The sequence below is a fragment of the Ceratotherium simum genome, chromosome 16 (genome assembly GCF_057802395.1).
Source record: "Ceratotherium simum simum isolate JZ-2026a chromosome 16, ASM5780239v1, whole genome shotgun sequence".
NCBI classification, from domain to species: domain Eukaryota; kingdom Metazoa; phylum Chordata; class Mammalia; order Perissodactyla; family Rhinocerotidae; genus Ceratotherium; species Ceratotherium simum.
In genome coordinates this window covers 35576598-35592635 of record NC_141915.1, presented here as the reverse complement: position 1 = coordinate 35592635, position 16038 = coordinate 35576598, and the positions used below count along the sequence as shown (strand labels likewise).

The 16038-nt window shown below is 50.9% G+C and overlaps 1 long non-coding RNA gene across 1 annotated transcript; it reads right to left on the bottom strand.

Moving 5' to 3' along the window:
* Positions 1-395: 395 nt before the first annotated feature.
* Positions 396-10458, bottom strand: LOC147914990 (uncharacterized). The gene is made up of 3 exons (XR_015554703.1): positions 10348-10458; positions 5376-5412; positions 396-4000 (listed from the first exon to the last, which is right to left on the bottom strand). It is a non-coding gene; the product is annotated as an uncharacterized LOC147914990 (long non-coding RNA).
* Positions 10459-16038: the final 5580 nt, after the last annotated feature.

Genomic DNA, 16038 nt, shown 5'->3' with positions numbered 1-16038 from the left:
AGGACTGGATTTTTTGCCTTTGTTTTTTTTGTGTATGTGTGAGGAAGGTCAGCCCTGAGCTAACATCCATGCCCATCCTCCTCTTTTTCCTGAGGAAGACTGGCCCTGGGCTAACATCTGTGCCCATCTTCCTCCACTTTATATGGGACGCTGCCACAGCATGGCCTGACAAGCGGTGCGTTGGTGCACGCCTGGGATCCAAACCCAAGCCGCCAGCAGCGGAGCGCGCGCACTTAACCGCTACGCCACAGAGCCGGCCCCTTTTAACTCTGTTTTTTAACCACTAACAAAATGTCTGACCCACAGTCTGTATTCAGTTCAAAAAAAATTTTTTTTGGCTGCCTAGAATGTAAGAATAGGAAATACACCTGTAGCTGCCCAATGTCATTCTCACTTAGGAGGTGAGCATTTTTATTAGATCCAGGTACAGTGTACATTTCAAAATTGATTCAGACACTAAGTTTGTACACACTTATGATCACAATGCTTTACATGATGTAAATTATCCCATTTAATTTCATTCCAACCTCACAACAGCCAGGTGAGATGGGAATTATTTCCATGTTACAAATCAGCCAGATTCAGGGATATACCAGCATCTTACAAATAGTACATAATAGGATCAGAATTTGAACTCAAGTCAGCATAATGATCATTTTCTGAAGAAGTGATTGGGATTCCATTGTCTTTAAAGTTTTTCAGATGCAGAAATTTGTGTCCCCATCCAGTTCCTTGTAATTTAGCAGCTGAATAATCATAGCTTCCTCTCCTTCTCGAAGGTAACTAGGGACTTTGTGATTAAATCATGGACAGATGGGTGACTCTGGCGCTGCTTTCTGCTGACTTTCGGTATCGCCACTGTCCTCAGGTTGCTCAGGCCCTGTCCTTTCCTGTCCATCTCACAAGTGTGATAAACTTTCTCCAGCCATCTTTCCTCAACCAAACATTTCTGCTCAACTTGAAGAAGGGGTAGATTGTCACCCACAAACAAGAAACTGCCAATCCAGGTGACACAGCTAGTACCTTGAACTGTCTTTAAGATCTCAACAGAAGGACTGTGATACCGAATGTTCTTTATGGGTGGAAAAGTGCCTTGTTGGACCCTGTAGGCTCTCTTTCACTCCTTCATTCCAAAAACATTTGCAGAGGGCCTAATGATCACAGTTAATAACAGTCGCTAACTTTTACTGACGGCTTAATACATGAGAGGCGCTGCTCTCTGTGCTTTACAAGTAGTAACTCATTTAATCCTCGTTGTTGAGGATTCCCTCAAGTAGGAACTATAATTATGACAGTTTTATAGATAAGCAAACTGAGAGACAGAGAGGGTAAGTAACTTGCCCAAGGCCACACAGCTTATAGTATACTGCCTCTCCTGCCCTGCTCAAGGCTCTCTGCCAGCCTTGGGTATACGGAAGTGACTATGACACAGGCCCTGCCCTCAAGGGACTTACGTGCTTATGCAAAAGAGACATGGGGGAAAGAGCTGCAATACTCTGTGATCTTCCACTGTGCTGGAGACATGTGCTAGATGAAAAGAAGCATAAGAAAGGGATGTTTGAAGGCAAGCTGATGACGTCAGAGGAGTCACAGACGAGGTGACATTTCAGCTGAGTCTTGAAGGACTAGCATGAGTTCAGGAGATTGGAGAGGGTGGGGTTTGTTGTGGAGACCCACCTTTGCAGACCGGATGGAAGATGCAGAGTGCGGAGGGGGAGGAGTAACTTGCTTGAAGAACAGTGAGAAGCTCTGAGCGGTTGGCTCACAGGGTCCACAGGGGAACGCAGCAAGCAATGGGCTGGAGTAGTAGGCTGGGCCAACTCACTGAGGGTCTAAAGGAATTGTACTTTATTTTGTGAGAAATAGAGAGTTATTGAAGGTGTATAAACAATGGAGTAGCATGATTAGATTTGTATTATAGCCATGAGCAATGGAGAAGATAGACAGGTGGGGGAGAGAGTTAAAAAAAGGAAGCCAGGAAATCAGTCTACCAATTCCTGATTGGAATTAACCAGGCAAGAAACACGTAGTTCCCCAAAGAAGGCATTGGTTGGAGAAGCATTTTAAGAATTAGAATCGGGACTGACCCCGTGGCATAGCGGTGAAGTGCACGCGCTCTGCTGCTGGCGGCCCGGGTTCGGATCCTGGGCGCACACTGATGCACCCCTTGTTCAGGCCATGCTGTGGCGGCGTCTCATGTAAAGTGGAGGAAGATGGGCAAAGATGTTAGCCCAGGGCCAGTCTTCCTCAGCAAAAAGAGGAGGATTGGCATGGATGTTAGCTCAGGGCTGATCTTCCTCACAAAAAAAAAAAAAAAAAGTAGAATCAACAGGACTTGATGACCCTAAAGCTTCTCCCTTGGGCCTTATGTATTATAGCCTGACATTAACCATGGCAAGAATAAAGGAGGAAGGGCTCATCATTCATCTATTTCTTTGTTCAGCAGACACTTGGTCAGAGAGCCAGGACCTGCAGCAGGCAGTGGGGATCCAGCAGCCAATCAGACACAAGCCGGCCCTCGCAGAGCCTACAGTCCAGTGGGGGAGGCAGACAAGTAAACAGACTGATTACCATACAAAGGGGAGGGTGGGCCACCCACAGAGTGGAGTCCTTGGAGTCTGGTGGTGAGGTCTTGCTGTCAGCCCTCACTGGCACAAACCACCCTGGAGGCGGCAGTGGTTTCCTCTCTGCCCCTTTGCTGGTCACTCTCCCTCCCCCTCACCTGGGCTGTTCAGCTTGGCTTCCCCAGGGCAGAGGCCAAGAGTCTGGTGTGGATATTCGGGGTTGGCAGGGCTGGAGCCAGGGCACAGCACCTATGAAGGCCGTGCAGAAACTGGGCATCCCAGTGTGTGAGCCACGTCAATGCCCATCTGGGAAAGCCAAGAGCCTTATGCCAGTAGGACTGGATAGAAAACTCTAGTCCAAAGGGCCAGGGCTGAGGAGGCATAGCCAAGAGTTTGGAGTGGGGCAGATATGAGGCCAGAACAAACCAGAGCAGGTAATGATTGCCACAAACCCTTGGGGGGATTTGCTGTTTTCTCTGATGGGCTGCTATGCTGACGATGCATGGGTTCTGAGGCTGGCAAAAGGGTCAGAGGTAGGACACCAACCAGTGTGCCTTCCCTACACGCTGCAGAGAAGTGTCCCAGTCCCCACGTGCTTCCCCCGGCCTCTCGGGTAACCCACACCGATTCATCTGGGTGCGCTGTGGATTGCAAGGAACGAAGATTTCCCATCTCTAGTTGTTTCAGCAGGATGCAAGTTGCAGCAGACAAAGGGAGGAAGAGAGAGGAGCCCAATGCACAGACAACAGGGCCTGTGAGGAGAGGATTATCCCCCACTCTCCCTCTCCGGTTTCCTCTCTTTATAAAGAAAAAGGAACGAACAGGGTCAGCAAAAGCTGGAGACTGTGCTTAAGCTGCCCGTGAGGCTGAGCAGAGCGGACAGTGCCTGCGCGCCGGTTTGGGACAGCCACAGAATCCAGGGCCCCTCTCGGAACATTTAGGGAGTATGGACAAGGTCAGCCAGAGGGTGAAGGAGGTGGAGAGAGAAGATAATGGGAAATGAGAGACGCTGTGAACAGGAAAGACAGCAGCAAAGGAGAACAAAAGAGGTTTGGGAAGGAGGGTAGAAGTCAGGGCCCTGTTTCCTGTCTGCTTCTTACAGCTCTGCTTGCAGCAGCTTCATTCCAAACAGTGTGGCCCCTTGACAAGGCAGTGGTGGAGGGGACAGGGCGGAGTGGGGGTCCCGCCCAGGGAACTTGAAGCCTGACCGCACTTGACGGGAGATGCCAACAGGTCGACTGAGCCACGGAGCGAAGGCAGGTGACGTGGGGGGCGGAGGGGCGTCACGAGGGGCCCAAGCAGCTGGAGCCCCGTCATCGCTGCAGGGTCCTCTGTGGTTGATCACGCGCTTGGCAGCATTCGCATCGATCATTCCCTGCTGTCTCTTCATTTTATTAACTTTAATTTGTAACTGGGTTCATCAGCAATTGTTCTTCCTGGAGGATGTAATTAGGATTATAAATAAAGCCAAGTGGAGAGTTTGGACGACCAACGGCTGGGCATTCTGTGCTGTAATGAGCCCAGGCCACCACCCCGCTCCCTGGAGAACCAATTTTGCAGCAATAGGTTTGTTGCTTCATTGGCTCAAACAGAAAGCTGAGGTCTCAGAGAGTCCTCACATTTCACTGTTTGGAAGGAATCAAGGTTAGAAACCTTGATCTTCTGAGGACCAATTAGTTTGGGTATTTACTGTAGGAGCCTTTTGAATTTAGAGCCCATAGCATTAAACCAATTCCAGAAGTCACATCTTCTATATGAAACCTTGCCAGGCATAGTATATGTTCCTTTCCATCACCTCGTCCACACTGGACCCAGAAGTCCCTCAGATCTGCCGCCCTCTCTCCATGCCCACCCTCCAGGCTTTAGTTCAGGACAACTCAGTTTTCACCCAGATTATTATTCCATTGTCCTCCTGGCTAGTGTCCCCATGTTACCCATCTCACTTTCTCTAACGGGATCTTCCTAAACTGCAAATCTCTCCATATCTTGTCCCTGCTTGTAAGCCTTCCAGGATAAATTAGATCCTCTTTAGCTAGCATAAAGACTTCCATAATCTGAGGCATCTGACCCCCAACCTCCTGTCATCCCACTCCAAGACAATTCCAAACACCACCAGCCCCTCACCCCTCTGGACCTTTGCACAGGTAACTCCCTTTTCTTTGAATATCCTTCTGTGTTATTCACATGAAAAACTTCTATCCACACTGCAAGGCCCAGTCCAAATACCTCCTCCTCAAATGAGTCTCCTCTGACTCCTTCCGACAGCCACCCCTCCTTCGAGGTCCCGTAGGACTTTACAATCTCTTCTCTAACTGCTTTTTCTCTTGCCCTTATAGGTCCACCATTGCTTGGTCTGATATTTGTCCTCTATTAAATCCCATGTGTCATTGCTTCATTCCGGAATTGCGGATGTCTTTTGGGCAGGGATCATATCTCTGAGATTTTTTTTTTCTTTAAGGCCCAGCTCAGATAAGGGCCCTATGTCGATGGTGCCAAAAATGTTCTAGGTGACGAAGCTGTTGCTGAACACACGGCTAGGTGTTCACACTAGCGCCGTCCAATAGCACTTTCTGCGATGTTGGAAATTCTTATATCCGCATTGTCCAACATGGCCGCCATTAAACCACGTGTGGCTATTGAGCACAAGAAACATGACTGGTGCCATCAAGGAACTAAAATTTTAATTTTATTTAATTTCACTTAATTAATTTAAATTTAAATAGCCCCATGCGGCTAGCGGCTACCACGATGGACAGCACAGGTTTGGATTAAGCCAATTTGAAATAAAAATTAGCCTAAAGAGACACCTACCTGTATCAAATTCAGCACCTCACAGCTGTATTGCAACCTTTGAAAAGAAGAAATGCCACCGGTAATAACAATAAGGCGTTAAATGGTATTTTGATGGCTCACTCTGGGGCAGTATCACAGGGTTGTCGCTGCAGTCAAACTCTTGACGGTCCGGATCTATATCATCTGTGGACTCGCTTAAAATCTGCTGCAAACTTACCAATAAGTGCCTTCTAAAGAGTCAGAGCATGGAAGCAGCTAAATGAGCTACTCCTGGAACGGGTAGTGGTATTTTTCCAAGCAGGCAAGAATGGTTTCTTAGGTATCCTGAGGTCTGAGAGAGATTGCAGCCCAAGTGTCTTATAACGAAGAAGATTTTAATTTATACTGAGGCAGCAATTTGTTGGCCCAGGCCTAAAAACTTTAGAACAGGGGCAGGAACAGGACCAGCTCTGCAGATGTGCAGTTCCAGGCTCCTAGGCTTCCCTTAACTCTTGCTCCAGTGGAAGGTCTTTTCTTCTGCCTGTACTTTCCCACCTCTCTACAATTAGCAAGGTGTCTGAACACAAAAAGAAAGCTTCATCCTCTCTCTCTGGGCAGCTGCATCCTTTGAAGTTAGGGGAGCCCAAAGCTCTCTGGTGACTGATGGCTGAAGAAAAGGTGGCACAATGTGACGGGGAGGTGAGAGCTGAGGTGGGACACTGACAGCAAAAAAGCAAAGTTCTCCAGCTACACACATTACCTGCCCCAGTTATCAGCGTGCACTGGTGAAAAGGGAGGACTTGGAACAGAAGCACTAACTGCTCTTGGGCTTGGGAAGCAACGGGTTTACCTTGGGGGGTGGCAGGCAGGGGAATTGGGGTGAGGCTGCCAGTGTGGGGGTCGCTCTGTTCAAAAACACTCTTATGGGATGGTAAGAGCTAGCAAAAGGAAAATCATTATAGCGTTTTAGCCAACAATGCATCTGCTTAAACTCAGGTATAAATAGATCCTTAAGCCCTCCTCTCCTCACCTACTTTAATCTCAGCCAGGAGCGGCCACTTGGAGGGGCAGGGGAATGTTCTCCGTTGAGACAAGGGGCCCCTCCCCCTCCCTGAAGCACCAAACCACTTACAAACCTGCTCAGTTCCTGGGGAAGAGAAAGGCCAAGATGCAGAACAGGGAAGGGCGGCATTCAAAATCCCATCCTACTCATACGTTGTAAAATGGAATGACCACCTTGGGAAACGTGTTGGCAGTTTGTTGAAGAGTTAAATGTATACTTTCCATATGACCGAGCAATCTCACTTCTAGGTGCTAACAGCAATCAAAACATATGTCCATGTAAAGACATATACAAATGTTCATAGCAACTTTATTCATAATAGCCATAAACTGGAAACAAACCAAATGTCCAAGAACAAGGAAACAGATAAACGATCTATGATATAATCCAGATAATGGGATATTAGCCATAAAAAGGAAAGAAGTACCGACAGACACAATGACATGAATGAATCTTGAAATTATTATGCTGAGCAAAAAAAGTCAGACACAAGAGTACAAACTGTATGGTAACATATGTGAAACAGGCAAATCTAATCTGTAGGGAGAGAAAGTGGATTAGCAGATGCCCGGGGCTGGGGTAGGGGGCGACTGACTGGGAAGGGGACACGAGAGAACCTTTTAGAGTGATGGAGATGTTCTACACCTTGATTATTGTGGTAGGTACATAAGCATATACATTTATAACTCAGTGAACAGTACATCTAAAATGAGTACATTTTATTGTATGTAAATTTTGTTGTTGTTAGTGCCGTCAAGTGGATTCTGACCCCTGGTGACCCTGTGGACAGCAGAGCGGAACCCTGCCGGGTCTTGTCGTGCCATCCTCTCAACTTCCGGCGCTTTATCAGACAACGCTCTACTGCTACTCATAGAGTTTTCAATTATGTAAATTAGACCTCAATAAAATCGATCGAAAAAATAAATCCTTCCTGAAGGCCTGGATGAGGGGGCCGGAGCCTCCATCTTGTCAGTAGCGGCCACAGGCCTGCTGGCTTGTCCTGCAAGGTACCAGCAACCACTTTTCCAGAAAACCCAAACAGTGATCAGGGAAGTCTCCCTCAAGGCCCAGTGATACTGCCAAGCTGGAAAAACGGCTCCCTTGTGGCCTGGAAAAGGCCTCGCTCTGGCCCCTGATCCTTAAAAGGCTGGAATTTCTGGCTGAACGAGAAGGCCTGGGCCCAGTCCCCGGGCAGCTTCTCCTCAGCTCCGGGCAGGATGCCCAGGCACCCCTCACGCAGGTGCCAGCTTGCTGCCCAAGCACAGGACCCGAGGGCCCCAGCAGATCCCCCCGGCCCTGCTGGGAGCAGAGGAGGGAGGCCACCGATGCCCAGCCTATCCTCTGTCCCCAGCGCCAGTGGCTAGCAGGGCCCCTGCCTGTAGGACAAGCTCGCAGGGGAAGGAAGCAACACCCTGCGCCCACCCAGCTCCCCCAACCAAGCTCTGGGCCGGGGAGCCGGAGAGTTACCTGAGACCTTTAGTCTGGGTGGGGAGGTTGTAACAGCCCCCAGAGAGAGTCAGGGAGCCCCTGACAGGACAGGGCCTGGAGCCGTGGACTTTGAACTCTTAGCTCAGTGCCCTTTCCCCCACACCAGACTGGGCTCCCAGTTACTTGCTGGGGGAGGGGTTTTAGTGGGGCTGGTTCTGAACAAGAGCTCTCCAGGCAGGGCCTGTGAAACAAAGGGACTGTCTGCCGCAGTGTCTGGGTGGCCTCGGGGAGGAGGGGTCTGCTGCTGCTGCTGGTTTGTCAAAGGGCAACCATGCCCCCCAGGCCTGCGCATCGCTTTGCCCAGTGTCTGAGGCCAAGATGCTCCCTTCAGACCCTCTGATTCAGCAGTTCAGGGTCCTGTGGGCCCAGTTAACCCTCAGCGGGATCACGGAGAGGGTGGGCCTGGGACTAGATTCTGCTGACCGTGGGATCTGGCCTTCTGGACCACACGGGATCCTCAGGGGTCCAGGAGCCCCACCGCCTCTGCTTTGTCTGGTTCCATCTCTCTCTCTCTGTCTCTGCCTCTCTGTCTTTCTCTGTCTTTGTTTCCCCTCCTCCATTTCCTGTTGTCACCTGCACCTGTTTTTCCTGCCTGGCTCAATCTCTCCAATCCACAGGCTGTTCCTTCCCAGGGCTCACCTCCCCTTATCTTCCAGGCAGCTGTTGGCCCTGGCCTGGAGGTACAGAATCAGTTAACTCTTCCTCTCCTCCCACCACTGCACTCCCACTGAACCATCAGCAGCGGAGCACCAAGGAGGGCCCCGGGTTAGGGCTCAGGGAGTCTGGGGTCTGGCCCTCCCTGCTGTGTGGCCCCTGCCACACGATTTGACCTTGAGCTGGGCACTTGCCCCTGTACCTCAGTTTCCTCATCTGTAGAACGACAGCATCTTCCCTTTTTATTATCCCAGCTCTGTACCCCACCCCCCAACACACACACACATACACACACACTCCATGTTTTAAAAGTTTAAGGTTACCAAATTACATTTATTCAGTAATTATTAAGTCTGGAGCCAATTTTGTATGAAACAAAACCAACCAGAGCTTCTGAGCAGCATGCCATGGTTTTGTTTCATAAAAAGCAGGACCCTGACTTAGTAATTACTGAATAAATGTACATTTATCATGTTCCTCGTTATAATTCCAGCAAAGAAACTTGACATTTTAGTTAAGCCTGTGTAGCCTTCGCACAGATAAGCGTTCTATTTCTGCTAGCGTTACGAAAGATAACAGGTCAGCTCCTGGTCTCTTCCTCCCCACCCTTTTCTGGGCTGGGGTGGGGGAGCCAGGGACAGGTGAGCTTTAAGACCCTTGTATTGCTGGGTTAGTAGGCTCAAGTGTGTCCCATTGGCTAGCACATCAGTCACTCACTAGGCACCAGTATCATTGGTCCCGCCTACTGAGGCCTGGCCTTCCATCAGATGACAAAGAAAATGGCCAGCAGGACAGGGTCTGGGCCCCAAGACCCACCCCAGCACAAACTCCTCAGCTCCTCACCTGCCAGCCCAACCCACAATTAATGCCAGAATTCAGAGCCAGTGACAGTGGAAACAGGAAGGGGCCACGGTTGGGGGCACCTTAGGATTTTCCCAAGGGAAAGAGTCCAGGTGTCTTGGCAAGGAGACTGAACCTGGGAACAGAGGCTGTTCCCAGACCTTCTCATGGGGTTTAAAGCAAAGCTGTGAGGAGAGCTGGTCCTGTCAGTCCCCTGTCAAGACCTCCTCTCATTCCACAGATGGGGCAACCGAGGCCCAGGAGTGTCACTTCCCTGCCATCCTCTTTCTCTCCGTCTCTCTGTTTCCCACCCACCCTGTACCCCAGGTCCCCAAGGAGCAGGTCAAAGGCCCTGAGCTGGCTGGAATAACCTGGGTTTCTAGTCTTGGCCCCATCTAGTGCCTTCTAGATCTGGAGCCCTGCTCCTAACCCCATCCCTACAGGACAGTCCACCAGGGTGTCTTACAGGTGACTCAAATTCAACCTGCTCAATACAACCCATTATTCCCCCTCTGGCGGGGGAGGTTGCCCCTCGGGCTGGGTTTCTTAGCTTTGCACCTGGCCGCCAATCACCCAGGCTCTGCGTTCTGACCCAGGGAAGCTGTCACCCCTGACCCCTCCCTCCTCTCCACTCCTCATCAGCACCTCCAGGCCAGGACTCCAGGTATGAATAGTGTTTTCTCCTTCCCCCCTCTGCACCCTGCCTGCGTTCTCTTCCTCTCCCTCAGCCCAGGCCTCATCCCAGGCCTCCTGGACCACGGGGGTGGCCCTCCCATCCTCCTACTTGCCCCCACGCTGGAGCCAGAGGGACTTTTTCCTTCACCTGCGATTGAGCACTCACAGCCTTGGTCAGAACTTCCGTGACTCCATCACACGGACTCAGCATGTGTGGGAGGCAGAATGGGAAGAAATGAAGGGGTAACAAGCTCTTGGAGGGAAAGATGGGGAACCATTCATCAGACTCACATGGGAAGTGACTGGCTCAAGGTCGCCCAGCAAAGCAGAGTCGGAGCGGCATGTTTAGGGGACGATAACTCTCACTCGGCAAGCTGACCGCTCCACCACGCCCCTCCTGGACACTGCACTCCAGCCACATGGAACTTCCTCGTGCCCTGAACTTGCATGCTCTTTCACACGTCTGCTTCCTTCCTCATGCAGTCACGCCCTTCCTCTCTTCCCCCATCTCCACAGTTAGCCAGCTGCCCAAGCACAGCTGAAATGCTGCCTCCGCCAGGAAGCCTCTCCTGATTACCTGTCCTAGCACACCTCTCTTCATGTCGTTCAGCACTCTCAGACTTTGGTTAGAATGATTTCTGTGCATACCCCCTAGGAGGGGTGGGACTCCTCTTACTCACCTTCATATCTCCAAGAGCACCCTGCACAGTGCCTGGCCTGTCTCAGGAGCTCAACAGGTATTTCTGGAAAGAATTATCACTATATTTATTATAGTTATAAATGGCTGGCGTTGACAGAGCCCTCATTTGAGTCAGCCGCTGGGCTCAGCATGCAAGTCAGAGCACACATGTCTTCACAAGAGCCCCAACGATTAGCCCCATTTCGCAGACGGGGAAACTGGGACTCAGGAAATAAGTAGCTTGCCCTCACTGCTGGAAGGTGGCCGAGCTGGAACTCGACTCCAAGTGTAGCTGATTCTAAAGCCTTGATGCAACCCTGTGACTCTTGATCTCTGTGCTCTGTCTGCAGCCGAGATGACAAGCTGAGAAGCTGCTTAGGGTTCCAGGACTCCACTGGCCCCAGGCGGCACTTCTAGCCTTGGTGACCCCTGTGGTTCAGGGCTTGAGGCTGGAGGCCCCTCCAGGTCCACTCAGGCCTGCTTTGCAGACGACCCCAGTGGTTTAAATCTGGCCCTGGAATCCGCAGCCCAGCCAGGTGACAAGAGCTCCCCGCTGGCCCCGTGCCACAGGAACACCAAGTACCTTTGCACACAACCTCTCTTTGTCCCCCGCTGGTGATGGCAAATAGGGCAGGCCCGGGGCAAAATGGTAAGGTGGCACAAGTTTGTCTTGGATGGCGTTTGCAACCTCTCTGTTCTGTTCCTTTTCCACTTGGGGTTTCCTGCTGGCTGACCCCCTCTCGGTGCTGGGGGCTGGATGCTGGGGTTTAAGCCTTTTGTAATCGAGAGTGGCCTGTAAGGGCTGCGGAGGGAACTTCAGGCTTTTGGGGAGATCTGGAATGAAGGTGGGGGTTCTCCTTGCTCATGAGACCTGGACTGACCTACAGTGAGTCCCAAAGAGAGCCTGGGATTTTTTCGCCCCTTGGTGCCCCCAGTCACAAAGCTCAGTGGGAAACTATGCTCTCTCGCTTGTTTCCCTTGCTGGATCCCAGCCCCTGTGCCAAGGCTCCCAGACATGGGGGCTGCACAACCTCCCATCCCTGCTGCCACTCCTGTGCCCCCCTGGGATGGGGTCTGTTCACGTTCATCCCTCCTGGGTGTCAGGCTTCACAGACACCAGCTCACTCGACCATCACAAGGGCCCTGAACTCTCCTCCCCATTTGATGGCTGAGGAGCTGGGGCTCAGAGGGGCTCAGGATCACACAGCCAGTGCCTGAGTTGCTGTGATGTGAACTTTGGTCCATGTGGCTGTGAAGCCCGCGCTGCCTTGATCCTCCTTTCCAGCCACTGCAGCCTGGAGATCAGGCTGTGTCCCCCTGGGCAGGCACGTAGCCTGATGCTTCTGCTGCCCTCATCTGCCCAGCATGGGGGTCCCCAGGGAGCAGAGGCCAACCAGGGACGAGGGAGAGGGGCTGTCCAGCACTGTGATTTCACCCGGAGGCAGGGTCAGACTGCCTGGCTTGGCTCATTCCTGCTTCTGTGACTGTGGGCCGCATAACCAACCCGAACCTTAGTTTTTTTCTTTTGTGAACCATGAGTTAAAAATACCTATTTCTGGGGGTTCTCATGGGGATTAAAGGAGATAATCCGAGCCAAATGCTTTGCATAGCAGCACATGGTAGGTGCTCAAGAAAACCTTGCCCTCTGCCTGGGACCTGGGTGGGGGAGAGGTGGGGCAGCGATAGTGACGAAATGCACAGAAACCCACAGGAAACTTCATCACAGAAACTGACAGCTGATACCAGGGAAGTAACAAAAGAAGAAGAAAAAACTTTGAAATTTTGGCTGAGTAAAGACAACAGTATAATTACCATCATTTATAAAAACTGTTTCCCATTAATGCCTAATTCCCATGAAGTGCAACAATGATTTTCTCATTAACTATGTGTCAGATTAACTTTGTTGTAGGTTTTATTTGATTCAAACAGTGAACTCTCAACACCTATACTCATTCTTCATAGTCTGTGGTTTCTGGAGCGCAGTCCTCTCTGTTGACAACTTTTTCTAAATTAGAAAGCATATTTCCAGGGAAATGTCTTGTAAAATTTGGTTATTTTGATTCCCCAAAGCAAGGTGGAGGGAGCGTCTTGGGGCCCACCTGTGGATTTGCAAAGGCCAATGATGAAAGGTGAATTATGTGTCAGTCTTTTAAAAACCTCGGGGTGTTTTGTATTATTTGAATATTTTACTATGTGCATTTGTATTATTTTGTAGTAGTGGAAGGTGCTGGGTTTTTTTCCTCAAGACATTGAAAACCCCAAAGTCGTTACATGCTGGATTCTTTTTCCCCCACTGGGAGAAGAGGCTGCTATCTGTCATATGGACTGAAGCGCCTGACATTTTCTCATTTTCTGATAGGCGATGCAGCCCCCTCCCCCTCCCCCTCCCCGCTACCTTAACAGAGAAAAGCTGCTGGCTGACAGCTCCCAGCTGCACTGGGAGATAGCTGAGAATTTCCAATAGGGACATGTCACGCTTTGCCAACTCTGGGGAAGACAGAATAATTGGCTGAAAGCACAGACCTGGGTAATGTGCAAGAGAAGACTAGGCTGGTGGGAGGTACCCCGGGGTGGGCTGGGCATCCCATGGTGCCAGACTAGAGGCATCGTGTCCAGAGGCTCAGGCCCTTTTCAGTGGCCCCTCTCACCCCCAGGAGCCCTGTGTGTGCCTGCTGCCATGTGGGAGAGGTCCCACACTGGACCCCAACACCCTCTCCCCAAGGTTAAGTGGTGGGGCGTTCAGCCCCAGCACTCAACTCGGACACGGAAGGGAAGACGGGGCAGGAGCAGCATACACCCCTGTCATCTTTACCGAATAGGGAGGCCAGAGATCTGGGAGAGGGTACTCGCCCTGTCCTGACTCCCTAGGGTCTGTGTACACCGAGGGCCTGCAGGTGAAGGAGGGCAGTGCCGGGTGGAGACGGCCTACTCTGATTCAGACTTGGCTCTCAAGGTCAGAGACAAGGGCAAGCTTGGATCCTGGAGGGGCAGGGTGGGAGGACCTCAGAGAGAAGAGCCGCTGACAATGGAGGGGGGAGCATTTGCTTATTCCATCCTCTCCTGATCAGAACCCAGCACCCCGATGTGGCCTGTGAAGAGTCCCCCCAGGGCAGGGCTCCTGGGGACCGTCCTCCTCCAGCCCCAGCCTCACTCTATGCTCTAGCTGCTTTGCTGAGCATCAGGCCTAGGGCAGCACTGTCCAGCAGAAATATAATCTAAATTTTTTCAATAGCCACTTTTTAAAAAGTGCAAAAGTAACAGGTAAAATTAATTGTAGGAATATATTTGGCTTAACCCAACATATCCAGAATATTATTGTGTCAACGCGTAATCAATATAAAAATTAATGAAATCTTTTACATTCTCTTTTGCTCCCAGGTCCTCAAATTCTGCTGTGCAATTGGCTCTTGCAGCCCCTCTCAGTTTGGACCAGCTCCACTCCCAGTGCTCAATGGCCACAGGTGGCTGGTGGCCGCCATTCCCCAAAGGGGCCCTCCTTTGGCCTCCTCAGAGTCCCCAGGTCCAGACCCCTTTGCCTTTCCCTGATGCAGGAGCAAATCAGCCTGTGGGTCTGGGCACACTTCTATCTTTTTTTTGTTTAACAAGGGAGGCCGGTGGGGAAGCTGAGAGCCCTGGATTGGGCATCAGAAAGCTCTGCCACTCAGCCTGCTGTGTGACCTTGAGTAAGTCATGTCCCCTCTCTGGGCTCTAGTTTCATCCTCTGTCAGGTGACAGGTTTCCATTAGATTTGTGACTTTCAAGCAGTGGAATCTATTTTTCAAAGGGCATCTCATGCAGAAGCCCAATGTATAAATCAGAGAGAGTTGCTTCTGTGTTAGGAGGGGCTTGGGCCCTGCCTTCTCCAGCCCCCACCTGGAGGTAACTCATCTGCCAGGCCCTGCAGCACCAAGGAGGAAAACCCTGCACAGAACATGAGTGCACAACTCACGTTTTCACACATCATTTTATAAACATGCAAAACCACCCTGTATGTTGCTTATGGACACACATAGATAGTAAAAGTATGAAAACACGAATGGGAAAATGCCTTAATTTCAGTTGGTGGCCTCCTCTGAAGAGGGAGGGAGGCGATGGGCTGGGGACGGCACTTTGCTTTTATTGCCAACATTAGCTTTTCGACCAAAGGAGACCTAAAGAAAATACGGCAAAATGTGAACATTTGCTCAAGCTTAGCGGTGGGTGTGTGGTTATTAGAGAGATTACTCTGTACTTCTCTGTAAGTTTGAAATATTTTATAATTTAAATTTATTTAAAACTTTAAGAAGGGTAAAAATATATAATCTGATGTCACTTTAGGCAAAGAACTTTTGTTAAATAGTAAAGTAAAATGTAAGTCCCCTCCCGGCCCCGACCCCCATTATCCCTAAGGCCCCTCCCACCCTTCCTGCGCTGATAGCCCAGGAATCCAGGGGCTGATACCCGAGGGTTGAGGGTCCTGGGAGAAGGACTAGAGCCAAGCAGTTATTCAATACGCATTGACAGTACCTACGGGCATCAGACATGTGGGGGCCCCGGGGGTGATTAAAACACCACCCTGGTTCAAGCCTCGGTGCGGGCTGTGGGAGGGCTGAGAGAGGAGGCTGGGTTCTGCCCCCTCCTTGGTTCCCATGCTCCCCAGTCTGTAGACTTTGGGGAGCCCCCTCCCCTTCAGTTCTCACTGAAGCTCCGCTCCCATCCCAGTCTGCCTCTCCACTCACTGTGGCTTGCTCTAGACTCATCCAGCCCAGTCTGGGGGACTCTGCTGGCTTACCTCTTTGAATGTCTCCGTGTTCTCCCCTAAGCCTTGCCTCGGGCTCCTCCCAGCAGCCCCTCCTCCCATGCCTACCCATGAAAGGTTAGGAGACTTGCCAAGGTCACCTTGCTGGGCTGGGCATGGCGGGAGGAGGAGGGGTGTGGGAGGGCACCATGCACCAGGTCCAGTGGGTTATTTCATCCCAGCAAACAGGTCCTGCTGGTTTGTTCTTTGGAGAGTTTGGCCCCAATTCCCATGGGCTGGTTAAATGCTAACTTGTCTTTGGTCTTTTGTGGAAAAGGGACAGGGAAGGATCCACCAGCTCTGACGAGGAGCCGTGTGAGACTCAGCTGGCACTGGGCACTGGACTGCGAGTGAAGCTTATTTTTATTTTTTATTCTTTTCTGGAATCTCCCCCTTTCACATGTCTTGCTAGCCAGATGAGTAAGAGCAAGGAGGAGTGGTGATGGTAATAGCAGAGTCCCACTGCCATTGAGGGCCTTTCATTGGGGGATTGCTTAACCAAGAGCCACTGTGCCCATTTTACAGG